The 27,595-nt window shown below is 41.1% G+C and overlaps 1 protein-coding gene across 3 annotated transcripts in view; it reads right to left on the bottom strand.

The window, feature by feature from the left end:
• The window catches only part of LOC100749591 (putative mediator of RNA polymerase II transcription subunit 26), a 64,790-nt gene that overhangs the window by 35,078 nt on the left and 2,117 nt on the right, over positions 1–27,595 (bottom strand). The gene's annotated exons all lie outside the window — the stretch shown is intronic.

The following is a 27,595-nucleotide window of genomic DNA, read 5'->3' as shown; positions in this document are numbered from 1 at the left end:
GAAAAGAAACGAACGTATACACATACTTTTAACGCGTTTACTATACTATTGTACTTGCCTCGAAACATCCTGCTTCGCGCCATTAATCTTCTAAATATACATACGGTAGCTACATTTTTATAAATCGTTCCCTTTTACCGTAAAAAAATGACGTTCAACGCGCAAATATAAATATTTATTTTGCGGCAAGGAGTACGGTAGAGGTGCAAAACTAGCAACAGCTTTGCAATAATTAATTTCAAATATTCCGCCAAACTTTTTCAACGCGAGTAGATGTTCCGCGTTTGTCTCGTTATCCGGAACGGTCCCGCGAAAGCGCGATCCATCCATAGGGAATAAAGATGAGAAGAGCGTGGCCGCGAAACAAAGCGGCCGACACGTCGAGAGACAATAGAGAGGTGCTAGACTGCACAATGGGTTTTTATTTCCTTTCCCGTAACATCGAGGCGACCGCGTGACGCGGTTCAATCGCAGAAATGACAGAAAGAAGCGTTTCTCGTGTCGAGGATTGTGAACATCCTGGATATATGCGAACGTTTTACATGTATTTGATGTTACTAAGTTTTTCGATGACTACAAGGAAATCCATAGTTATCGTTAAAATTTCCAACAAAAATAGCCAGTCGCTAATGAAAGTTTCAGTCAGGAGCTAGTCAAAGTGTTAAAATTAATGATAACGTCGACTATCTGCTGCGCGTTCTCCAAAATGGCGAAACGTTTCCTCGGGACAAACCGAGCGTAGAGATTTCGTTTTCCTACTTTTACGGAAGTTCGCCGTCCTGATTTTCGTTCCTTCTTCCGACTTCGAATAAGTTCGTAGTTTAAGGAGATACGAAGCCAACGGTTAATAAAGCGGCCGGTTAAACTCCCATTTCCACCGGAAACTTCTTACACTCGTTCTCGATTGTATGTATATGCTTCCCGCTCATAAGCGTTAAAACACTCGTTTGAAAAGGAAAAGTAAATCTTAAAAATGATTTAAAGAATTATGAAAATCTTTAGGAATTGTCTGCTAGATTAAAACTTTAAGTTACACAGAGTTCGTGTATTTAGTGTGATAATCAACATTTTATTGATTATATAGAGAGTCGAATATCTGACAATTTCATTGGTGTTATTCCTTGACCATACATTTCAGATAAATACTTGCGTAAAATGCCATGTATTTTATGAATACCCACTTCGATTCAGTGAATATTCCACTCCACAGCATGACAATATTTAATTAGAAATACATATTTCACGCGAGCTATCTCGCCACGCTATAATAAAACTAAATGTTTCTCTCGTGATTTACGTCTATCTCGAAATACTGCTTTGATTAATTTTGATACATATACTATTCATTTTTCTATTTTACTTGGCGTTATTTAGTTTCATGTATATTATATAAGGTACTTCGTGAATCACGTTCTAATTTTAGCCATGCTCTAAGTCATTTAATTTATCGCGAACTCTTTTCCAATGAAGCTTCGCGTTCGAAAATTGTGGAAACATATGAAACATAAAATATAAAAGCATCAAATTTTTTTAGCGGAGAAAAAAGACTTGTCTGACTTAAAATTATTTTCGAAATTTCATTTGTTTTCATTATTATACGATCTTAAGTGTACGATAATGCAAATGCATCACGAAATTTTTTACTTTTTCCACTAATACAATCAAAATTCATTAGAAAAGGGTTATTTAGTATTAAATACTAAATATTATACTATTTGTAGAGAAGCCTGTACATGTCATCTGTAGGCACATTCGTTTAAGTTTGCAAGCACTGTAGATACCAATCCTGTTCGCCTCTAAATAACTTTAATTAAAAAAATAAAAACATATAACAACAAAAATTATATATTGTTCTTTGTTATAGATGTTTTTTTTATGTTTACTACACAAATATATCTTATAATGTTCCGAGTAAGAATTGTCACAGGATTGGTAATAAAAAAAAACAAAGTCAATCGCCTTTTAACGCTAATAATTAATAATTATTTACAAATGGAAATTGCTCAAACAATATTTTTTAATTCTTATACTTACAGTGTTGTCTACAAAAAATCTTCAATTATTAATACATTATTTTCCTCTTAACTGTTGCAAGCAGACTTTCTTCGTTTCTGCCGTGCATTTTGTATCGTTATCTTGCACGAATATGATATTCTAACTGATTATTCGTTTCACACGAAACTAGCAGGTGTCCTAATACTCGTGAATGGATGTATACTATACAAATACGTAGAGCAGAGACGAACGTTGAATCGATCGCACGGAATTAATTATCGTTCGTCCATTCGTTCGACTTCGTCCACTTGCTTTATCTAGTACGAACAGCGAGTCCACGTGATTCGATAACAATAGCGCGTATTCCTCAAACAAAACAGCAGATACGTTTCTTGTTTATCTGACGATTGGTCGCCGTGCTTCTTGTGTCTTCTCTAGACTCACGTTCGCCTACAACCGATGACGAACAATCTATTTTCATTTCTCGTGTTATTTATTTTATCCGCCCAATAAAACTACTTCTTTTTTTCTTTTTGTTCGAAAAGAACGTCAGCATTAATCTTTTCAAGTTCCTGCTGGTGATTTAATCGACCAACTCGAGTCGAAAACGATCTAGAGAATTCATCGATCGACTACGAGATCTCACACAGCTATATATAGCTACTATTCCGATAAACAGTAGGGAGGCTGAAATTCTCAACGGAATTTAGTCGGTTGCAGCGTCGCGTCGGTTGCGCGATACCAAGGCAACCGAATGACGTCAAAGTTTTCTACGTACACAACGCAGCGTTGGACAGGAAGAGATCGATGACCGCGATAGATCTCGCGACCATTGTGACGACGAAACGTTGCAAGAGAAGATTTCGTTGAAACTCGTAACGAAACGAGACCGATTTCCGGCCGATAATCCTCCCACCTTCAATTTGTTTTCCGCATTTTCGTTTATCGATCACTGTTTGAAGTCGATAGACAAGTTCAAGGAAAACTTGATTAGCTAACTTCCAAAATAACTTCCTAATCACGATGTTCTCGCGATTACATAGATCGACAAGAAATACATTTCCATGAACCCTGGAATTAAGAAGAAATTCGATACGTTCCACATATACTAAAATACGGGCCTCTAGGAAATTAAATCGATCGTCGAATTCATCGCTATCTTCTAAGAAACTTCTGGAAACTTCGCGCGTGTCGATGGAAAGAAATCGCACGGAAGCGAGAATGAAGCAGAAAATCTCAAAAACCGCCTTCGCGGAAGCGCAACCGATTTCTAATTGCCCGAAGACGAATCGTCGCTTCGTTGTCCCCGATTTTAGAACCGGTAGAGCCTATAGATCCTCGTGAAGCCGGAACAATCGCCTTGATCGTCGATCGTAAACGATGATCCCGGAAACAACGCTGTTCCAGGGCTGTGGCAGTTCACCGCGCTGGCCTACGACCAGGTTTCGAGAGAGTCGCGAAAAAACTGGACCCGGTTACTGTGTCATCCGCTTCTGGAATCGTCTCGATCCGCTTTCTGATATTCCTTCGCTATCTCGTTCCTTTTAGGCAACGCACGTGGCACGACATTGACAATCTTTCTCGCAACATGTGCACGCCATATTTGAAACGGCAATTTTTAATCGTCGATGAATCATGGAGCCACGTCGAAAAGAAACTGTTTTTGGATCTGTTGGAACTCCGGTCTCTCTGCAACGCTTCTACATTTTTACGGCGTGCCACGTCAGATCTCCATACAAGATCTTTCGAACGGTTCTTAGCATTTTAGAATCTTAATCTCGGTTGGAACGTTATAATGTATGTGACTTGTAGAATTTCATTAGTAATGTTATTCGATCGTATAAAAGAGTCCTGCTATTAAACAGTTTTGATCTTTCTTGCTGCGTTGAAAACCTACCATAGAGCATACAGAACTACCAATATTTTAGAGATTTAGAGAAACAAAAATTAATACACTCCACGCTATTCCACTATAATATTCCAGGGCTGGATTCCGTATACTATGATCGTTTAATCTTTTAAAAATCGAAGATGTATCTCGACAGAGTGGATCGATTTGGCTCGAGTCTAAGTGGATGATCGTTACGCTGAATCTGACGTAGCCGAAAGAAACTCTTCTTCGCGGAAGGAGCAAGGCGTAAAATACGAAAGAAAGAAAGGAAGGCAAGCTGGTTTGATCGGTGAAAAAACTAGGCCCGACCGGCATGGCGTGTCAGGGTTTCTAGGATCGTCGAAACTCTCTCTCGGTGCTGTAGAAGCACGTGATGCTCGTGTTCCGGAGTCGATCCGCCGTGGCAATGAGCACAAGGTCCCCGGACCCGGTTCCCTCCTTCTTTTTTCTCTTCTCTGTTTCTCCCGGCTATCAGGCATACGGCGTCGTTTCCCTAGCCCAGTCTGAAACACCTCGACCCGTTCTGGGACGACCTAACGAGGCGCGATACAATTAATGCGAAGCCCTACTTCGCGACCGATGCACCCGCGGCCAGAGTTTTTCCTTTCCTTTGCCCGTTTAATTACCTGCTAGAAGAAACGGCCCCCTAATGAGGTCGTTCTCGATTCTGCGTTACCGTGCGGCCAACTAATTCCGATATCCGCGAAATACCCGCCAACTTTTACCCAGATTTCCGGTCGGTCGCGTTAATTAACCCAGGAACTCTTCGTACATCTGATTCTTCCGTATGCCTACGCTATGTTTTCAGACGAGACGTACGATTATGTGGAAATTTTTTATTGTAACATTTGTGGACCGGCTGAAAGAGCAGGAATATTAGGTGATTTTAAAACCGTGAATAAAATTGTCGTTCAGTGTATTAATTTGACTTTCGTATCATTTTCACACAAATGGTACGATACGTTCCAAGATAAATTTAAGAAGATTGTTAAGATATTATAATCTTTCTGACATCATCGTAGAAATTTTGTTCGTAGTATCTTAACGTAACGATACCCTACATGTTCTTTCACGTTCTAATCTCAAGCACTCGGATTGGTTCATCCACGTAATTCGCTTCTTATAGTTTTTTTTTTTTTAATTAGATTTACTCGAATATGACGATGTATTAAAATCTGACGTGATTTGTATAATTTCTCGATTGACAGATTTTCGCTCAGATTCCTAATATTCACTCAAAGATAGTGTCACTGCAGCAATATCACTCTAATAACTCGTCTGGTCAGACACTGTGTACGATCGAAATTACCGAAGCACTGACAGGTACTGGTGCAAGGAATTCGTTCTTCCGGTAGTTTCTATTATCCGCGCGAATATCAGCGACGTCTGCACCGCGGGTCGAAGAACGTGGGAAGGTATGCTGGACGGGAGAAAGTGTGTGGCAGTCGTGGGTTTAATAACTAGAAACTGAGTACGCGAATCGAGAACTTCACAATTAGCCGTTTCGAGGAAACCCTAAAGATCGTTCTGTGGCTCGTAAAATGGCAGACTGAAATAATAATTAGAGGTAATAGCCTGCGCGGATTGCGAACGATCATGGCGACGATGACGAAAGTAACCGATCCGAAAGGTTACAGTATCCCTGACCAACGTTAACAGTCTCGGCTCTTTCCTTGCGCGCGAAACCTCCGTGTAACCTTTCCCGATCGAAATCTCAAGGCGATTCAGCCGTTGCCTTGTACGAAGCCTCGATCGTTCGCAATACGGCACGAGGGAACTAAAACTAATCGAAGAATAAAGAATCGTAAGTTTGCTGGATATGTTTTGCGCGGAACTGGAGTTTTAATCATTTAGAATTTGAACGTGTTCGATACTCTGTAATATAAATTTCGCTGACGTTATTTTTGGTTGCGTGATAACAAAAACAGTTCCTGTTTAATGTTTTATACGTTTTGTGTAAAAACATAATGGTAGTCAAAAACGAGATCCTTAACAGGATAGAATCGATACCGTAAAAAAGGATGTGTGCTTTGATTTATTGTCGGATGAAACTTAAAAATACCGATATTTTTTAATGTATTTTGTTGTTTATATTTTTCTTATTTAACGGAGAGCACGTGCAGGTGAAATTCGCGCGGGGATACATTATTCGCCATATTTAATTCAAACGTTTAAGTGAAATGCACATTTTCATAATTTGATTGGCTATTTAATCGTTCGATATAATGAACTTTTTTTATGTATAATTGAAATTTATTTAATACAGACTGGAGGTTAATCTGGCGTATATTTCTACTCTTCTGGAAAGAATTGTCGACTCTTCGATTCCCAATCAAATCTCCGAAACGAAACGAACTAAAAGAATATTTTCATTTCTAGTAGTATTTTAATAACCATTCTTAAATAAAAAAAAAAGTAAAGGTAAATAAAATATTCACGACCTTCCATTTTCTAATCTAACTTCCAATATAAACCAAAAATCCTATTTTCCAATATTTTAATAAACGGTCTCGAGTAAAAAGGATGTGTAAAAGGTAGAAAGAAAAATATAGAAAGTTTTTGATCCGTAGTCGATCTATCCGGAGAAGGCAGAATTCACACGCGTGCGGTGTCACTGGCGCGCACGCGTGTGCAGGTCGCCAAAGAGGTCAATGCCTCTGCTGGTTCTCGTTCATTCGCATACACACAGTCGACCAGACCGGTGTCAGCGTTTCCTCTTCGCATTCAGAGGCTTCCGCACTTCCCCTGCCCGGTCCTCCAAACCAGAGAAACCGAACGAATCTCTCAGATTTATATTCTTATCCGAGATGGTTTCGTTCCCGCGCGCGACCAGTATACCGTAAACTCAGTTATACGCACGCTCACGCGCTATTCAACGAGCTTTTCTCCGTGTTTGTGAATGTACATGCTTGTGGAGTGTACAGGATGATCGTCTCGAACCGCGACCTGGGTTAATGGGAATCGTTCATGAGATTTTCCTCGCTCTATAGGATATTGTTCTGTGCAAAGTATAGAGTAGGGGTCGTATCAGGTGATCGTGAGCTACTTTTCGATACAACTGGGTCAGATACATAAGAATCAAAGCGCGAATTATCCGAAGAGATAACAGTAATATCATCGGCGAGACTGCTGATAATTTACTTGTTTAAATAGCCTCGGAATGGAAAACTGTTTAGTATATCGCTACTAATTTCTAGTTCAAAGTATGTTTCATGCGACGCACGTATCTCTTGGACGAGTGAGAGTCTTGCGAAAAGTTCGAATCAGCTGGAAGACAGTAAACGCGTGAAAATTGACCTGAAAGGTGCGGTCGTGAGAATCGAAGAAACTCGTAACGACGTCTTTCGCAATAACGGCTGGTTCGTTCTCGCGTCACGAATACTATTTATTATTCGTTCACTGCATTTCTATAACTTATGCCCGCATTCCTATCGAAGGAGAAACTTTCGATACCTTCGCTCTATCTTTTTTTTTTCTTTCTTTTAATGACCTTCTCACATCCTCTGCATATTTCCCAAGAACCGTTTATCGATATTACAGCGAGGAAATGTGTCTGGTACCGTCCATTTCGATACTCGAATCTTACATCTGTATATGTGAGCTTTATACGTTTATTACAACGATACTGACTTCTCGTGGTTAACTCGTGTCACGATTACGATAACAAAACAAAGGAAAATATTTGAGTTACGCGCAAGAAAGATAAAAGTATATAAGTGTCGATTTTCAACGGAAGATTTCCTTTAATTTCGACGAAGTTTCAAAGCGGAGATCAGGCTGTACGGAGGACGCACACTAATGCAGACAATGAAGGCGTGGATTATATGTGCGAGGACCACGTACGAGGCAAAGTTCCGCTACGTGCCAGCACGTTTGCCATCGACTGCCGAAGAAACGCATAACTCTGGGAGGAACGTACATAAACCACGCGAAACGCTCCATTCGTTTCGATGAAACGTTCCCGGAGCTGAGAACGTGCCAGTGTCCATTCCACCGTCCGGAGAACACTTTTCAGATCGTCGTCACGGGATTTTAACGCGAGCAAACACCGGAAGACCATCGAATCGACCGGAGGGAACGTGATACTTCTTCGATCGACGTGGCTCGCACAGTTATTTAATTAATACCAGATTATTTCAAGTGAATGGACTTTAAATTCTTGTATCCAATAATTCACGGATCTTATCTTTTCGTATCGAACCCAGTGAAATTAATACAATTCTCGTTTTTAATTATACAGTATCGTGACGTTGTAATTAAAAGAGAGAAAAATAGAGACATAAATTGTATTTTGCATATGTTAATATCAATTAATGCGATCCATGCTAACGTTTCGCAATAGGTTTGTGCTTTATGAGGAGAATGTAGGATATTCGTGTGGTTAATTTAGAAGAAACTTTAAACTCTGATAGATTTCGTCATTTTATTTAGAAAAATAACTCATTATGGAATTTTTCGTATCATATTCGATCGAATCGTATTATATTTATCGTTGATAGATTTCTTAAATCGAAATAGGCAATTCGCAATTAAATTCGATCAGTTTGATTTCTAACAAGCTAAAGCATCGATCTGTATAAAGATACGAGGCAAAGAAATCGCTTGTTTCTTGTACAAAGAAAGAGCAAACCTATCGATGGAAATTTCACGCCTCGAATAACAGACTACCAAAAGATAATCTTAGCTGTCGAACGAGCAGAGACAAAAACCAGAAACCAGAAGGAGCTACTTCGGTAGTCGACGGACGGGAAGTTGAACGATTCGGAATGGAGAGAAGAGCGAAGAGAGAAGTGGACGTAACAGGTTGTTACTCGTTAATAAATCCCGCCGCTTTACAACTCTATAAACCGCGTATCGCGGCCAGCTCGTCCGTCCTTAGAAACGATGCTGCAAATTAAAGCAATCGCCGACTCCCTACTTAAAGACCGTACTAGTGGAATCTGGCGAAGTTGCAACCGCTCGAACGAAATAAATATTAATGCCGCGACCGACTCTATTCGCCGCTAGATTCACCGATAGAAGTTAACGAACACGAAGCGGAGTACCGTTTGCCGGATGGCTGGCTGGGGAATCTGTGCCGAACACTCCACGCTCTCCTAACTTCCGTTTCGTCGAACTTTCCTTGGAAACCGGCATATCCTTCGTTGGGTGTCTATTTTCCTAAGCGTTAATTGGGCTTAATTAGCGATCAAATGATTTTTCTATGGCAGAACATTCAAAGGAAGAGATGAAACCACTTGAGGCTGTGAATTATTCGAATGTTACAAAATTAAGGTATCGAAGCAAAGGATATGGATAGAATATTACGCTAGAATTGCTACAAGTAAGAATCGAATATAGGGTAAAAAGTTTGGAACAGGTTTAATTTACGATCAAACTTTGTTTAACTTTGTCGATTCCTAAAACAAACGCAACGAATTAGTGCGAAATTTCAGCTGCGATAGCGTTAACTTTAACTATAGCTTTTAAAAGAGTTAAAGTTGTCACACGTAAGAGTAGAATAAAACAAAGGCCCAGAGCGGTGCAGCTCTGTCAACGTGCTGCCAGAGTTTCGCAACCTAACCGCGATTCGTTTCGCAACTCGAAGTGGACCGAAACTAGGTTCCTGCGTCAATATTGTCATTAAGTTGTTGGAGGGAGAGCACCTACAGCCTAATCATCGTCGGTAATTCGAACCGCGGCCGTGTACACCTTAATTACCAAGAGAGAAGAAAAAAGATAGGCACAGCAGCGTGAATTCGCTCGTAATAAGTGAAAGTCCGCCTTTTGTGATAGAAGCAAGGTCTTGCTTTTACAGTGCACGAGTATATTCGCGTGTTCGCGCGCGCACGGCATTGGCAATGGCGGTCGACCAATCGCCAACCCGTCCGCGAAATGGATTATTTGCTCGCGTGCCGATCTCTTATCTTTGGTATAGAAGCATCTAGCTTATCGTAGGCTACTGAGAAAAATTACTTTCACCAACTCTCCCTATGAACGCATCTTCTCGTTTCAGTTAGCTGCGCGAATGTGTGACACGATGACTTCACCTCGTTCCTCCACTTAACGCTGCTTACGACTTCTCACGAAATCAATTTTGTATTTCTTGAGACACGGCCGTGTTTCATAAGAACTTGGTTAAGAATTTTTTTCCAAGAAAATCGAGCGTAGTGATGTATGCTACGATGAACGAAGCATAGTTGGTATGACGAATAATTGTAAATAAAATCTGAATGCCGTAAAGAAGGCGGAAAAACGCGTATATGTATCGCAATATACGCTACTATGAACAAGGTTCTAACTAACTAATTAGTTCGATGTATCATATTCCACTGTAGAATATTCTACATCTCCCGATACATGAAACACCTGTCGGCTTTCCAAACATCTCCTACGTCTCTCTATAAATTACAATCGTACTCTTACCTGTACCACCTTCGAGCAAAATTCATCTTCGAAATTTTTAAATCGCGAACGAAACTTTCATCCGACGATTTATTAATCCTTTTTCTCGTACAATATCCATTTGTCGGATTTACTTTGTCAAAACACTGGGAACAACACACGAAATCTCCGTTAATCCTACCGCGATCCGCTAACGACCACGCATCCAACGCAAACTGAATCGAACAACGGAACAACCACCGCGAACTGTGCAATCAGGTCTCACCGAAGAGCTCCCCTTCCACCGCATAAAACGAACGAGAACAGTGTTTAATACGACGCCGGTGAAAACGCATAATTTAGGCCGAAGCATCAGGATAGTTGTGGACTTTCTTGCAGCCGGTTTATTTCCTTTTTCGTTCGTCCCACTGCGTTTCCGCCCTGCATACCGTTTTTTCCCACTTTCCACGACGATTAGACACCCTACGTGTCTCATACTAATTCACGATGCACACCCACTTTCCACACTTTGTCGTGGAAAGTGCAATCGAGCACAGGAGAATCTCGCGAATTCCGCGATCCTTTCACGCGGTTGCTCGTCATCGTGTGTTTGCTTACTCTGCACTGTGGACACTTTCTAGACCTGTCCATTCGTTCAAGGTTAAAGCGTGAACGTATGAGACCATTTTTCATCGCAACTTCTGAATCGCGAATAATAAAACCGGCTGCAAATTCTTTTCAGACTTTCTGATCCGGTATCTGTTGCACTGGAATTCTGGAGATTTGCATTTGCAAGGAAATTCATCGTTACGCGAGGCAGAGAAAATGCGCGTAAACGACGAGTGATCGAGAACCGAGCACCATCGTTCGTAAATATTAAAATATTTATGAAAATTTAAGCAAACCTTGCAAAATCGTTCAGAAATTATGAAAACTTTAAAAATTCGTTCGAAACGCTGGATTGCGAAGAATTCGTACGTTTACTTTAATTCTTTCACAGATTTAAAAAAGACTAGGTCTCTGAAGGGTTGAGATAAAATTTTTCTCCACTTACTTTACATCGCAACCCAACATTCCTACAATATTGCATTTGCATAAAATGGCCAGTTAAATAGACTAGTTACGGGGATAGGATAAATTCAATTTCGCGAAAAATTCTGGATGCGCTCGTCCTACTATTTTAACAAAGCGGAATATTCGCGGTGCAATATACGAGGCAGAGGTATTCAAAGGTCACGGACTTCGCATAAATATACAGGTTTCTACGGTCGTAGCTACGCTAGCAGATTCGATACGGTGACATCTTTAGCTTTTCCCTGGCATAGATTGTCGAAGACGGTCGCGTGATTCGTTCGCTGAGTCCGCGATTCTATGGAACGGCATTACGAACTTCCAAAAGCAATCGAATCCGAAAGTCTCAAAGCAGTTCCAGGGGACCGTGAATAATATGTTGTAATAAAAATGTTCTCGTTCTGAGAGTTGGTCCACTGTTTCTCGAATATTCTTATGATACATTGCCTAACTTCTTAAGGACTGAATATACGAATCTGTATATCGTAAATTTGTCGTTCAGAAAATATATTTAAATAAATATGAGGAAGAACACTTTGTTCGTGCAGTCTTACAATAACAAAATTACAAGTTACGTTAATATCGTGAACATTGTCTTGCTCTTAAATTATCTGTCAATTGACCTTTTTGGCAAAGAATACAACAACATCGCTGTGAAACTTGATGGAACTGTGTTTGAATAAAAATAACTTTATTATAGAGTATAGCAAATATCCAGAACCTGTAGAACCACTTTTGCCGCGATACCTTTCGATATCTCTCACGTTGCTTCGAACCAAAAATAATTGACACATCTTCCAATAATGCCTCGAAATAACTGGAGAAACTGCGAATTCAGTTACAGGTCCTGGAGAATGTTTCGAAAGGAAAGGGGTTAACGATGGCGAGCAAAAAGGTCGCCAACAGCCTTTCTCCGTGGCGTCGTAAAGTCGAGGCCACGCTGTTTGATAAACGGCGTCAAAGCATGGACCAGCTTAACAAGAACTCGTTGTCGAAACAAGATCCGGCGTATCCAACCGAAGGAAGTATTGTCGTCTATGATATAAGAAATTCAGAATCGAACGAGATCTAACTTTTCCTCCTCTGATCGTCCTCCTCGAATGAACGAGAGGGAGAGTCTATAGCACCCTCGGCGACGATGTCAAGGAACAGCACGCGGTATTCAAGGTTTCTACGTGTAATTTCATTAAGCTCCTACCAGAACGAGCCAGAGTCGACTACGTCCCAAGGAACGAACTTAGTCCGGATGATTGTTCTTCGTTCCATGTCAAAGTTCAGGCGTTAGGCGAAGTTGGACGAGGTGTTGGCGCGTCTATTGTCTATCGCGTGTCGATAAGGTCGCTACGGTTGCAATTAAACTTTGTGCGTGAAGGGACGAAGAATTGCTGGAGCAGATTACCGGGCTGAGATTCCAGGCTCCTTCGATTAAACCACTCAGAGCTTCTTCGTTCTTCTCGCAATTCTGCGAGTTCGAAAACGACTGTTTACGGTGTCACCGTGATAAAACACGGGGAAGAAGGATCTCGTAATCGAATTTCCCACGATGGAAATTGCGTGGAAACGATGCCCGTGAGGCTGACCAGTGTACGCTGTTTCCCATCGTGTCGAGAACTCTGATTAGTAAGGAGACAATGGCCGCGCACCTCGGTGAATGTCGGTCGATCGACGTGACCTTTAGGCCGACTGACATTTGAACCCTGAAGAAGAAGAGGGAGCCGCGAGTAACTGCGCTGGACGGCTCCGTGACGTACGATCGGAGAAATCGAATCGGAGTATACGTCTACGGGTCTACAGATTGATCGACCTTTCTACGAAAGTTCTCCGCTCTCCGAGTACCGTTCTTGCCCTTCCTCCCACGAAAATCAATGTCTTCCAAGAACCGGCAAGATCTACGGGCTGTAAATGTCGTTCGTACGAATTTACAAGGTGACAGGAGAATTCATTGGATATTCGAGTTCTTAGTATGAATGGCCCGCACTGGTTACGAGCTTGCTACACAGTGGTGCAAAAGTAATATAACGTTTACGATAAGAAAGACGAAGCGATAGGATTGATACGGTAGGAAAACGCTATATACACGTATCTATAGGATATTCCACAAAGTTGAGACAAGTAAAATGATCTGAATGTGGTCCTAGATGCGAAACTTTCTCCTGTCAATCTAATATACGCAGACACAACGATATACAATACATTATTATTAGGCGAGTTGAGAGATACTAAATCGAAAATTATCGTTCGATACCATCCTATCAGCATTTTTGTGGAATTTAAATAGGACGTTGAAACCGACTCGAACCTGAACCAATTGCCCGCGTTTAAATAAACCGGGAAATCGTGTCGATCGACAGATACGAGTAGCATGTAGGTAACCCTGCTGTACACACGACTAATCTGGTCGCGGGTCGTTCGGCGAAGAAGCAGACAGACGTCGGCGAGGGGAGGCCGTCGATCACATGATTTCCCCAGGAGCGAGATAATACAAAGTTATCACAGCCAACCAAGCTTGCTCGTTAATCTCGTTCGTTGTGGATTCACGTCCGGAGGTTATTTCGAGCGGAAGTGCATCGCTGCTTAGTCTGCGCTCGCTAAGCTCTTACCTCTTCTCTTTCGCTTCCTGACCCTACGCGTATATACTCGGCGCAGCCAAACCCTCTACAGAATCTTCTTCCGAAAGGAGATGCACGCCACTAAATTTAGATTTACGCGTCGAGCGTCTGCTCTCTGCCTGTTAGGCAGAGGCCATGGCTCGCTTAAGCAAAACAACGATAAAGCATTCGAAAGTGGACGGCCACGAAGCTTAATGGAGACGCATCGCGCGTCGAAGGACGCGATCGGCACGCGACGCCGCGTAAATTTAGCCCGGAGGATCGAACGAGCCAGGGATTAAGTGCTATCCCTTATCCTCGCGTTCCAGTTATTTATGTGTCTTGCCTTTTTCTCCCTTTTGTCTGTTTCGCAGGAACGCGTGGGATGCCAAGTTGTAGGTTCGAGGGTGAAATTAACCCCTTGTTATCTTATATCAAACGGAAACATAACTCTGTGTATAACTTATTTGAAACTCTTTTCGATCTTGTTCTACAACTGGAACCTCTATTGTCACGTTGTCTCGTTTCCAAATTTATTCGGACAAACGAGAAGAATCTACTGCTATATCCGAGTTAAGGAACAAGGTCGTATTGATGCAACTCTTGTTTGCAATGTTTTATCAATCAATCTATATCACAGTTTTGACGAAAGATTTCTAAGATTTGGTTGATATTTGTATTGTTGCTATTTGCTATTCCATCTAGACACCACAGTTGGCACGACGTTTGAAGAAGTTGAAATACATTTATAACTATAGGATAATTTCTTTCTCAAGTGCGGGCATTTTTTCTATAGATCTGAATTGCGCAATAAATTTCAAGACTTTTCTTGTGTTTCGATGAAACGATATGTTGCTTTATTTACACATTTCAATAATGTTGTACATATATCGGCCTCGCTGCCAATCGCTCAATGGATTCATTTAATAGGAACACGTCGATATAGGTAAGTTACTGAATCACGAATAGCTTTCCAAAGTAGTTTATGCCTAACATAAATAAATTGTCGATGTTCAGGAAGAGTGAAATTTATCGATATTTTGGAACAATACAGTAGTATCATGCAAGAGTCGTTGTATAGCGTTTTGATTAATAGGTAATCGGTGTTTCATCAACGTTACAATCGCGAAACGAGCGTTCCAATTTCGTAGCGAGCGTTAGAGCACGTTCTTACGATGCCTCTAGCCTCAGCCAATTGATTCTTGTTGCAATATTTAACAATAGACTGAACGGGCTTTAATTACACGGGTGAAAATAATTTTCTCGGCGCACCGACATGTTACGCCCTCGATGCTCCTTCAACTATTAAATTCCGAAGGAAATAAAAGCCGCACTCGCACGCCTTCGCCACCGTTCTAAATCATCGGCATATTAGATCATACGATGAGTAACGCGATTTTCCTTCCAACCACGTCCAATAGGTTGTCGCACACAAACGCGAATTAAACGCTACCAGGAATGCTGATTTATCTTCATTCTTCTGTACAAAGCATATGACGAACACGAGTCGAGTTTTCGATATTAGGTAAATATATTGATATATTATCGATATAATAGGTATAATATAACTGATCCATACAACGGATCATTCGATTATTTCGATCTGTCAGAATTCTTTGCTAAGCCTACGTTTAAAGGAAATATACTTTTATGCACATTCTCGAACTTATTTTACAATTTACCGGTATGATTATTTTGTACAGTATAATATATTTTGTATAGTATTACGCGTAATACAACATAACATAAAAGTTTTCCGGCAAGCGTTCAAATATGTTCACCAGCCTCTGAATATCCGTAATTTTGTAATTAAAACAGATCATGTCAAAAATGAGCAAGTATCTGAATACTTTCGAGAGTTTTCAAGCACGCTGGAAATTTCTAAATAATGGAGCAAACAGGAAACCATGTTCTAATCCTTCCTTACAAATTGACTTTCTGGTTTGGCGAAACTGCGACGAGGCACGAATTAAAGTTGCACGCTATCTCGTTGTGCCGCCGTAAATCATACTCCCGTTCGCCGCGGGACAAGAACAGATGCGTTTGCCTGGTTCGTTGCGAAAGATCGGATGCCCCACGCTTCGTTGCCTTTAGACCCAGCGCAGTCCACGCGAAGACGATCCAGGATTTCAACACTTAGGTTCGACAACGACGATGAGCCAATATCTGGCGGGAAACGATCGCGAAACAAGGAAGAGACCTCGATTCCGCTTTTTCGCGTGTCGAATCTGGCGCCAATTATACGTGGCACAGTGGCTTTCACAATAATTAATCCACGAAACCGTGAAAGCCTGCGTGCTTTCCATTCGGTGATAAGTTCATTTGAAAAGCTAATCGGAACGAAGAAAAAGAAACGATCGGAATAGTTCAAACTTTGCTGTTACGCGTAACCATGCTAATCGAGTCTCGTAACAAAGAAATTTCAAAATGTTTTCGAATACTTCCGTGAGCCTGCGTATATCACTCGAATAAATCTCCAGTGCGCCAGGATACCGATCGACGTTCCGAATGTTTGTGCTCCGCTTCGGCTAATTGCGCCTGCAAAACCGGAATACCGTTATCGTGGCCAATACGCGTGTAAGCGAGACAAGATGAAAACGGCGGAGGAAAAATGAAGCCGTTTTACCGCACGCGAAGGACATCCACTTTGCTCGAACGATTTTCTTTCTATAGGTAGTTTACAGAGGTTTATGATTTTAAGTGAAACAGATTGAATGTTGTAACTTGTAATCGAGAGTTCTGGCTATAAAAATAAACGGCAATCGTATAAATGACGACTTGGTGAGAAAGTTACAGTACCGATAAGTGTTAGGGCTGGATGGATAGATCGATGTAATGGTCGATTGCTTACGAAGATGGTGTCAACGTTCAGCCTGTAAATCTTCAAACACAGATTTCAATAACACGGATCGTGAAAGTGAAATAAATAAAGTACTGCTTTATGTACATGTATATTTTATATGAAAGCGATGTCACGTGCATGCGTGTTTATAAGAAAACGTGAACGAACTCGTTTCTTACCGCGTGTTTACTAAACCTTCATCCAATTCAAAGATACGTGGCTCGACTAAAACCTCAAAACTCGAACAGAGATTTTCTCCAGATTCATCAAAAGCGAACAGTGTACACGAACGATCAAAATCATTGCCTTAAAACGGGCCATAAAAGATCGCTGAACGATGGCTGCATAATCTAAACAACTCGAGCAAACCATTTGGCCACGATTTACCGTAGAACGCCGCAAATCAGGTGGATCGGGACGGGGTCCGATCGTGGAACATCGTTTCCTATTGGTGTTATCGGCGTTCACGGGATAAACGCGGCAAAAACGAGGAGACGGCGGAGTGTTTCGCGACCGGACGATTCTGACTTTAGAGTTGGTCGTAAAGTTTTACGAGGCTTTTCGCCGCCGTCGCCGCCTTTGGTACCGTGCGTACCCGGCGCTCTCTTGAAATAGCGATCGTGGAAAATGAACGCGTACACCAGACGGACCCTTCCTTCCCCGCGATCCGTTCTTCCGACCGGATGTCGTGTCGTACCACTGCCCATTCATTCGTATTGTACGAATGAAGCGTTCCCCCGCGAGCCTCTATGCACGCGTCTGTGACTCCGTCACGCGTCACGCATACGTATGCGCTCGTAATAGCTTGGAAGTACATCGTGATCGTTTCTACATCGACCTGACCTTCCGTTCTATTCTGCATTCTTCTTTCCAATGCAGTTTCTAGAGTAGTATAAGGAGTTGAAAATGTACGCTACCAATCGGAACTTTGAAACCATTTTATGCTCCTACTTGTATCGAATATTCGATTAATTTCATTATTAATAATTAGGAATCGGTGCTACCTATAGGCAGATCTTGGACGAGAAAATGTTCTACGATGAAAATAATTCTGAGCTGACATTTTCTATTTTTTAATCTATTTTATTCCTCTACGCTAAAGTTTAAGTAATCCGAAATTCTGGCTGGAATTCAAGGTGGATTCTTATCGGGGATCCTGGCATTCAAGCAGCGCTGCCTACGTACAAAAAATAAAACCACTGCACGAAGAATGTCAAGTATGACCAAAAACACGCGCCGTGGTTATCTTGGAAATTCAAGGAACAAAGTTTCTTTTTCACCGCGAAACACTCGAGTTTTTGTTTATCAAACGATCGTAGGGAAAGCAGCAGAGTAATAATCGATCCTCGAAATGTACGAGCAATTGCCACCCGTCATACCAACGTACGCAATACTTTTATCTTTTAGACGTTTTGTTATTTTATTAGTGTCTTTTATCTCTCAAGTCCTTTATACTTCTCTACCTTTCCCGTTATTGTTTGCATAAATTTTATTATCACGTCATTGTGGTTTATTTATCGCCACCAGCGTTTATTCTAAAAGTTCATATAAACATCTTAAAATCGTTCGCCAACCACTGATTGCATCATTTTTACGATCCGGTTTACGTACACCATTTCGCCGTTTTATCGACCTACTTTTTACGTACCGCCCTTTGAATCTGACGATCGTTCGAGGTGTACTTCGTTCTCGTAAATAAGAACAGAGGGACTGGAGATGCAGTGTTTCCAATAAGAAGGTTAAGAAAAGAAGAGAGAAAGGGAGAATTTCAAAAGCGCTTCGCACTACGCTTCCGGACGATTATAACGCACCGGCGGGAACGGCGGAGTTTTAACGGTTAGGGGCAATAATAATAATAGCTTAATAATAACTTAACAACACGTTGACGAAATACAGAGAAAGAGAGGAGAAAAAATATATTGGACGAGCCTCGGCCCTCGAATTTCCAAACACGAAACTTACCCACGGAAAGGTGGAGATCTCGCGAGTTTTACGCGCCTTTTTATCGTTGGCGGAATTTTATTTTCCCCCGTGTTTCCCAACCAACGTGAAAAATAAGGTAAAGCAAAAGAGAGTGGGAGTGTTTTACAGTTCTCGAGTTAAAAGGTGGCCGAGGGTAGAATTTTCTCTTATCCCTTTCTCTCACTCTCTCTCTCTCACTCTCTCTCTATCTATCTATCTACCTGTTTGGAGGGCTCGCGAATTTAACCTACCTTCTGATCAAGTTTTATCATTAGCGGAATTTTCTTTTCTCCGAGTGTTCCAACCAACGTAGAAAATAAGGACGAATACAAGGACTTGGAAATATTTTACAGTTCTTAGATCAAAAGATAAAAGCTTAAAAAGGAGGACAGAGTTTTCTTCTGAATTTTATGCCTTCCATTTTTCCATCTAACCGCCTTACTCGTATATGAATCTAGAGCAAAAGTAATTAAGAGCGAACAGTGTCTTCGCGCGAGCATACCATTGTCGAAATAAAAAGCGTCACCGTGTCGCAGTTTTATCGCGGTAACGACCAACGAGGCAACGAATTTCAGCAGGATCGCGGAGGTAAAGAGCTTACGAGGAGAAGAGAGAAAGAAGAACGGGAAAATAGCGTATGGTTGTAGAAAGATAAAAGATATCTAAACGCCGTGGGTTCTTCTCCGCGCGAGGTGTAAAGTTTTGCTCATTCTCCGCACGATCGGGGGGACTCGTCGGAAGAGATCTCCAATGCCGATGCTTCCGGTTCGCGATCCGTTGAATCGTACCTCGTTTCCTGCTCCCCGAGCTTTTCACTTCTTAATTGGTAGATCTGCAGATTAAATAATATTCCAGTCAGAGAGCGAGAAGGGAAATAACGTTCGGAGCGCGTGCAGGAATTAGAGAGGTGTGCGATCCATGTTGTCTGCTCCAAGAAGGAAAAGGCTTCGAGTCGTTTTGTTTCCGATGATACAGAACAAAGAAGATCGTAGAGTACATTGGTATTTGAACATTTATCGTAGAAAATGTTTATGATCATGCGGTGCGGTGCAACATTTCGAAATCTTTGTTAATCAGATACGACTGTCGTGATTACATTGGTAAAGTTTGAAATTAATCTAAAAATGTATATGTATAGAAATTACCAAGTATTTATCGCAAACATGTGTTTCGTAAAACATTGACACACAACATGAACATTCCTTTTAAACGTGTAATCGAAAAAGGCCCTCGCGTCGAGGATTATTTTTTTAAGATAATAAATGATCGATTTTGTATTATCATAATCCGGGAATTTTATTGTCGCGCAGTATGCTTCTCGTGACGGGATGTAAATGGTCGAAAATCCCTCGTGCAATTCGAGATAGGAGATCGGGGAACCTCCAACCACGTTCGTGGACCGAAATTTAAATATCTCGATACGTCTAGATACCGCGGTAGAATCAAGGTCGTTGTCTGCTACTTTCTCAACGATAAATACGTCACGCGACGGGAGATAGATTTACAATGGCAGATAAGAGCAATCGGTCGAAGAAGCTCGCCTCGAAGTCGGAAGGTCCCGTGTCACTCGACGGAGAACCGCTACAGAGGCTCGTGAAAGTATTTCAACACTCGCACATAGATACCTTTCATGTACGTGTTCTGTAGCAAATATATTTTCGATTTTCAAATCTTATCGATATAATCACGACAGACGTGTTTCGTCGCAGTGTCAATGAATTGCGAAAGTTTCGTACGACGCACACGGTATATTCATAAAACTGTTACATAGTTGACAATTGGAAACTTCCGTGAATTCAGATACTTTGTGCATAGAATATAACTTGAAGGAAACGTGGAAAAATTTAATTGAAAACCATCAGAACTCGTAGTCTGGTACCAGTCCGGGAACTTTGCTGTCGTGCCGTGTATCTCTGCGATATTATTTAGATCGTTGATAAATGTATAATCACAGCATCGTTATAAGACCGGTACTTGACAACGTGGAATTTCAGATCTCAGGTGAAATTTTTATCTCGATACTTAAAAATGACAAAGACAGTCCGCGATTTAACCGAATTAGCGGAATCGTAAACTGGCATTACCACTGCCGCGACGTTATCTGCTTAAGTAGGTAACGTCGCAAAACGACTAGGTTGACGCATAACCTCGCGGTTTTAAATGTAGGTAATGTCCCCGTAATGCGATCCAACGGCGGTCGGGATCAGCGTCTAAACGCCTAGACTTTCTCTGAATGCGTTCTCTTTTATCTGTTTCTGAAATCGCTCTCGAAAATAAACAAATTGAGAAATCCATGTCATCAAAGATAATCGTACAACGAGATCGTTTTTTATCGGACTAAAAAGATCGACTATGTTTCACACTGTGTGTATATGAATTAGAGGAATCGTAGCTAGTGTGGAGAGTTAGTGAACTCCAATTACATAAATTACTTATCCCCAAGCAAGTTCACATAAATGGAATTCTACTGTACTCTGAACTCTAAGGTCGTAAAGCACTAGACCCCTCTTTTCATAAAACACACCGTACATCTTCGAAGCTGACTAAACAATTTCGAATTAAACACGTGGCAACGATACTGAGACCCTGACCGAGGTCAGATATATATATATATAAGACAACAAAGACACGAAACTCGGAAAAGTATCGACGAAATCTTCTAACCGGTCGATTTAGAAATTCCTGTTCTTCCTGTTGGTAACCAGATAAATCGGGAGAATATGGTTGAAAAACGTAAAGTAAATATGTAACGAGCATACGTGTTATTATTTCGATGCGCGTTAACATAGTCGTTATTGCGGCTTTCATCGCATCCCGATGCCTTCTCTTCCATTAAAGAACGAATTCACCGAACTTCGTCTTCGCCATTCAATTTATTACTTTCCATCGACTTTCACGTAGCAGGAAACCGCTGGAACACGCACGCGTTTACACAATGAGAATTCAGTTTCTTCCCGTTGCGCAGGCAAGCCGTTATCAAACCGTTTCTGATAGCGATGCTGTGAAACGTTTCATGGCTAGAAAGAGAAAGAGAGAGGCTGAAGCGAGTCTGTTTCAAGAAATTATCGGAGCTTTACCGCGTTTCCCGCCTCATGCATAAGGAACACGAGTTTGCATCTCATCCACGTGAAAATTTGCCTGGAAAATTCGCCTCTGCACAGACGAGGCGAATTCGATTTAATTGCAATGTACGCGTAAATTCGAAAAGTCCCACCGCGAAAACGACGTCGTGCATTTTTCACCAGCGTTCGATCCTAGTGAAAACATCGTCGTGCAATTGCTCGCAAAAACGCTCGATCGCTTGTAGACATTTTTTATGAATACGATAGTCGAGTCTCGTTACAGTGCTAATGACATTTCAAAATATCTTTTATAACACATACGATATGGACGTAAAAGTTTTCTATGATAGACGCTCAATTATCGCTGCATATGGTCGCGAGCCAAGAACACCTAGATGGAAAGTACCGTGCTTGGTTTTTCTACGAACCGATTGGCCGAGCGACATTAACTGTGCATTGTCGACCGTGCAACGAATCGCGCGCATTTCCGCGCGCCTTAATTTAATTAGAGCCACCGCTGCAATTACAAAAAGCGTTCACAGGATCGCGGAACTGGGGTTACCTCGAAACTGGAACAGGAAACGTATTCGGTCGCGCGACAAATAAATTTCGACGAAACATGCCACGTTGTAGCTGATGAGACTTGCATTTTTGTGCAGAGTTCTGCAAAAGTTCGGGGCCCCAGACTTTGATGGCCAACGGTGTTACTTTGTCCTCCTTTGTTAATAGGTTTGGAATTTTTGCACAGCACAGTATCTTATAACGGTAATGACGATAACGCGTCTTCCTTATGCAAGAACAGCGTTCAACAATAAACGGCTTTGTTCCCGGTTATCTTTCGTTTTGTTGTTATTTGTACAGTATCTTTCTTTGTAGACTTTGCAGTTTCTAAAGGAGGAAAAAGGATTCTCTCCATACCGCGTATAAAAGTTGACTTTGACGAAACGGTCGGTAGAAGTTTGATATATTAAATCGGTTTGATTTATTCAAATGGTCAAAGCTAGGATAGAGCTTCTCGCTCGTAAGTTTAATATTTGGAAATGTTTCCCACGGATCAGCTTGTGTAACGTTCATACTGAGTTGATCAGAAAGTCTTTACGTCAGCCTCGATATTCGATTTTTCCGTCTTCTCTTTGAAGAAGCCTGTTTACTTTACGTGGATTATATAGCAGCGGGATATATGGAACGTCCGATTTTAATCAGTGCAAATTTTCAGAGAGCCAACATCGACCGGCGTTGTTTTTCCTTTCCACGCTTCGATAATTTTAACCAGAGCAGATAAATGCGATCAAAATATAATTTTTCTTCAAAGAACGAGGATGCATTTTTTGGCCAATTTTAGAGAAAAATCTCCTTTCATAAGCAAGAATATCTACCCTCTAATGTTTACGTAATATATTCATAATAAGTAGGACGCATTTCTTATGGCCGACACTGCGCTTTATTAGCAGCCTGCCGAAGAAAGAATTTTAGTAACGTGCAACTGATCGGCAACATACAGAATTTGAAAATTGTTCTCCGGTAGGACATCGAGAATGTAACTTATCGTGTTCTTTTCCTGTAGTTTTCTTATTCATAAAACACTTCTATGTACTTGTTGAGATACTTTCGTGTGTCACTGTAATTACACTCATCCCTCGAACAAATTAATCAAGTTCCGCCTCTTCGCGCAAATATCGGAAGGACTTCTAACCTTTGATAATTGAACAGGAGGGGAAAGTCACCGTCCCTGGGTTGCATTAACTATGCATAGAACGTTTGCCGGATCGTTGCACTCTGAACGGTGAATAACTACGTAAATAATACATTTTACTTCGTCGGTACGTTACGTTCGTTTCCTTTTACGGGACAGCTGGTAGTTGACTCGTGACTTTACGTTATCGTTCGAGTCCGCAGGCTGGTCCTTTCATTTTTATTATTTCAAAGCACAAAGGAATCTTACAGAACTAGAAACAAAGCTCGTCTTGTCGTTTTTCTTTCGTCGTCCCTCTTCTGTAGATCGTTACATAATTACAACAAATAATATGCTAATTCACCGATATTATTAGTCGATAAATTATTATGCAAAAGGAACGAAATATTTGTGCACGGCAGTGTAGCTGCTAAGCGTTTTTAATGTTTTAAGGATCGCGCGCTATTAACCGTTTTATATTCCGCCCATAGCGAAATAAATCTCGTCCATCGACTTTGCCCTCTCGTCGAGTTGCCACCATGACCCGTTTACGACCATGCAAACGTTGTTACTACCAATAATGTTCATATTACGTCAGGTTCATAGCGAAATGCCGGCCACTAGTTTGGTCCACTATCGATTACGCACAGTTCACAGTTACTCAAGCATTGTTCGCTAATTATTCGATAACGTTATGCTCGGTCCACATCATAGAATATCTACATAACTCGCTGGTTAAATTACGTCGAGTTCACAGCTTACGCAAACGTTGTTCCCCATTGCTGACGATAGCTATACTTTTCTTTGTTGCTTTTTCTTTGAAGCGCGGCTCGGACATTAAGCGCTATTCACACTGGCACGCGAAAGTATTCTAATATTAACCATAGAAAACTTTCGCGCCAATGTATTGTATACATAAAATTTCATTAGCACTGTAACTGTAAACACGACTGTCATAATCATATTGGTACATTTCGAATAACATATGAATAATATTTGAATATACTACTATACGCTGCGTATGTATCCGAGGAAAGAGATTTTCTAGATGAAATATCGTTGCTACTCCGATCACGAGGCTTCGCGCGTCAATTTTCCAGGCGTGTTGCCGTTCAAGGTGAATCTTATTAATCACCTGCAGCATGGATATCTGGCGATACAAAGGAGACTCGGTTCGACGTTGGTCGAAGCATCGTATTTCGTGCACAGAAATCCAAGATTTTCTTTACGTGGTGTGGCTACTACGTAATAGGAGATTTCACATCCTGCTTTCGTAGACGTGTCCACGTTCCACCACTCGATACTCTAGATCGAGTCTTGTTATGAATAAAAATAAAACATGGAATTCTTTCCAGTTTAGTCAATCGAGTCGTGAAATTCCTTTTGAATCTTAATAAACAGTGTCAGTCGTGTAATCGATTCCGCGAAAACTCGTTGCGTCTTCCGCTCAGCGATCGTTCCTCGCGTAAGGTAATTCGTTACAACGATTCAGTAATTTCTTGCTAACGATAAAGATCGTTTCCAATTTAACGATCTACCAGTAACGATGTATACGAACGGGGAAAAGAAAAACGAGACGAGAAAAACGACGAGGCTAATGAAGTGCTTCAGAAAGCTAGGACAATTGGCGTGAAGAATCGACGACGAAAACAAGGAATTTCACACGTGACCGATTGATACGCGAGTAATTGCCGCGCGGTCTCGATTACAAATCCTCGTTATGCCGGCGCCCTAATTGGAGGTGTAATAGAGATATCGAGCCGGAAACTGGAACGAAACTGAGCGACGCGAAAGAACAAACCGAGCCACCAGCTTTTTCACGTGTTCGTGCTCGCTTAAGAAGAGACACGCGTACACACGAGAGTTAGCGGGCCGCGTATAAAACGCAGATTAAAGCCGTGCCTGTTGCGTTCCAATTGAGCTCTGACAATTGGTCACGCGCGAATTACGTTATCACGGTATTATGCTACAAGGTGTCTCTCGTGCTGCGTCATTTTTTCTCGCTGCTCCGATCGTAACCAACTTCGATCAACCGAAACGACTGATAGCTTTAGATGTCTCTGGATTGCTAATGTTTCTGCAAATTCATATCTTTACGAACAGTAAAGTCATCCAAGCAGACGTTTGTTTCATCCGCTAAATATCATTATGCTTACTGTACTTCGAGTGTTTTACATTTATTATTAGAGCACGGATGTTTATACATTTATGGAAACGTGCAGAAATATATCAAATTTAACAGGGCTATTAATAACATTTATTCGGCCAATTTAATAAAACACCACCCTCGTAAAATGATCTTTAATAACACATAACTGAAACTCTAACTTACAATTATAATTTTCGAGCAAATTTTCAGAGCGTGAAACATTTAATCCTGAAATATTTTTAGGAACAGAGTTCATCTCTGTCGAAACAGTGCAAATTCTCCACGCTCAGATCGTAGACGTAGCGTTATCATGCCACATAAAATTAAAAAACGTATTAAAAATCTGCATTTCCTTTGCATATCTTTGTTGCACGCTCGATAAAACTCCGGATATATAGTGTCCACAGAAAGTATTTGCGCACCATTGTATCTATTATATCATTTGCATAGCAATTCATTAAGTTCCAATGTATTAAATTTCTTATCATGTTAGTAGCTCTTACAGAGGCCAACCGTAAAACCCGATAAAAAGACGATTCATTGAAAACTAAAGGTACGTGCAAATACTTTTTGTAGCCACTGTACACCAACCTAATGCAAATAGTGGAAAAGTGCCGGTTACCGTACAGATATTACTTTAGCGCGTGAAAACTGTCGACTGTGTAACCGATTTTTATTCGTCGTAATTCAGACAGCGGATACGTTTGATGTCCAAACGAGGAAACCGCGGGCCCGTAGCACGCGGTTAAATTGCCGTTAACCAACTTATCGAATAATATAATTAGTGACAATTAACGCACGTTCAATTCGTTTTGGCAATCAGCCACAGAACGAACGGAATGGTATCCGGTTACCGTTAGAATTAGATTATATCCTCTCCTCGATTTCGCAAGCGCGCGTACTTTCACGTGTCAGACCTTTTTCTCCTTTAAATCGCGCGCACGCCTGCCGCGTGTTCACCCGCGTCGAAACACCTTCCGCCACACCGCAGCGGTGAAACGTTGCCAGCGAATTACGTACGCTGATAAAGACCGCTCCAAATACAGTTTTCGACGAACGTAGGAGAAAATTAAAAGCAACTTTCTTTTCGACGCGCTATTCTGGTCGGCGCTGACTTGAAGAATATTTGAAGTTAATTTAAGAATAACATTTTTTCATTAACCGTCCGGTTCTTTTCCAATCTGTCTGATGCAGAACGAATGTTGCACCGCGATAGATATTATTACAAAGCAAGTTTTAAATATTTAGTTTTAATATTCGATATAATTGGACTAGATTTTTGTAAACAAAGTATACTCAAAGAAAAAGAAGATAACCGAAGAGATAAAAACGCGAGGAGGAAACGAAGAACAGCCCAGTTAACTTAGAATTTTACGTGAAATGTTTAGCGATAGTAGCTTTCGTGCGTTTCTTTTTACAATTTTAACCTTCTTAACTTAAACATATCGTGAATGATCTAGTTGTAGAAATACAATTGTCGGACTTTGAGCTATTATATATGTCTGACTTTCTTCGAGCAAGTCATACATGTTTAATGAGATAATTTCTAAAAAATTACTTAAAAAAATTACTTACGTCAAAATAGATAACTACAATTCAGTAAATGGCAACAAAAATTACAAGAGTTTAGTCGACGTATTAAAAATGTTCGCACAATGATCGATGATTAAGTCGGATCATTAACAAGGATCGATGTGTCGGACATGGATGCGACGTCACGACGCCGTCCGTCTGGCTAAATATAGCTTGAAACCAACGAGTCAGCAACGATCACGAGTTTCGTCGCACGCTCCTCAGACACGCCTCCGCTTGTGTCGTTCTCTAAACGCGGCGGTTAAAAGGTTCACGAAGAAAAAACCAAATGTTTCCGACCGATAACGCGGCTGTCTCGCGAACGCTGTTCCCTTTGTCCCATTAATTCCATCGATTCTGTCGAAATACAACCGTAAAAACAGATTATATCGAAATATACACAAAGGAGTGGACAGCCACTCTCGTCC

This window comes from Bombus impatiens, unplaced genomic scaffold (assembly GCF_000188095.3).
Source record: "Bombus impatiens unplaced genomic scaffold, BIMP_2.2 scf_0151, whole genome shotgun sequence".
Taxonomy (NCBI): Eukaryota; Metazoa; Arthropoda; class Insecta; order Hymenoptera; family Apidae; genus Bombus; species Bombus impatiens.
The sequence above is the reverse complement of the archived record's forward strand: the minus strand, read 5'-3'. Positions and strand labels throughout refer to the sequence as shown.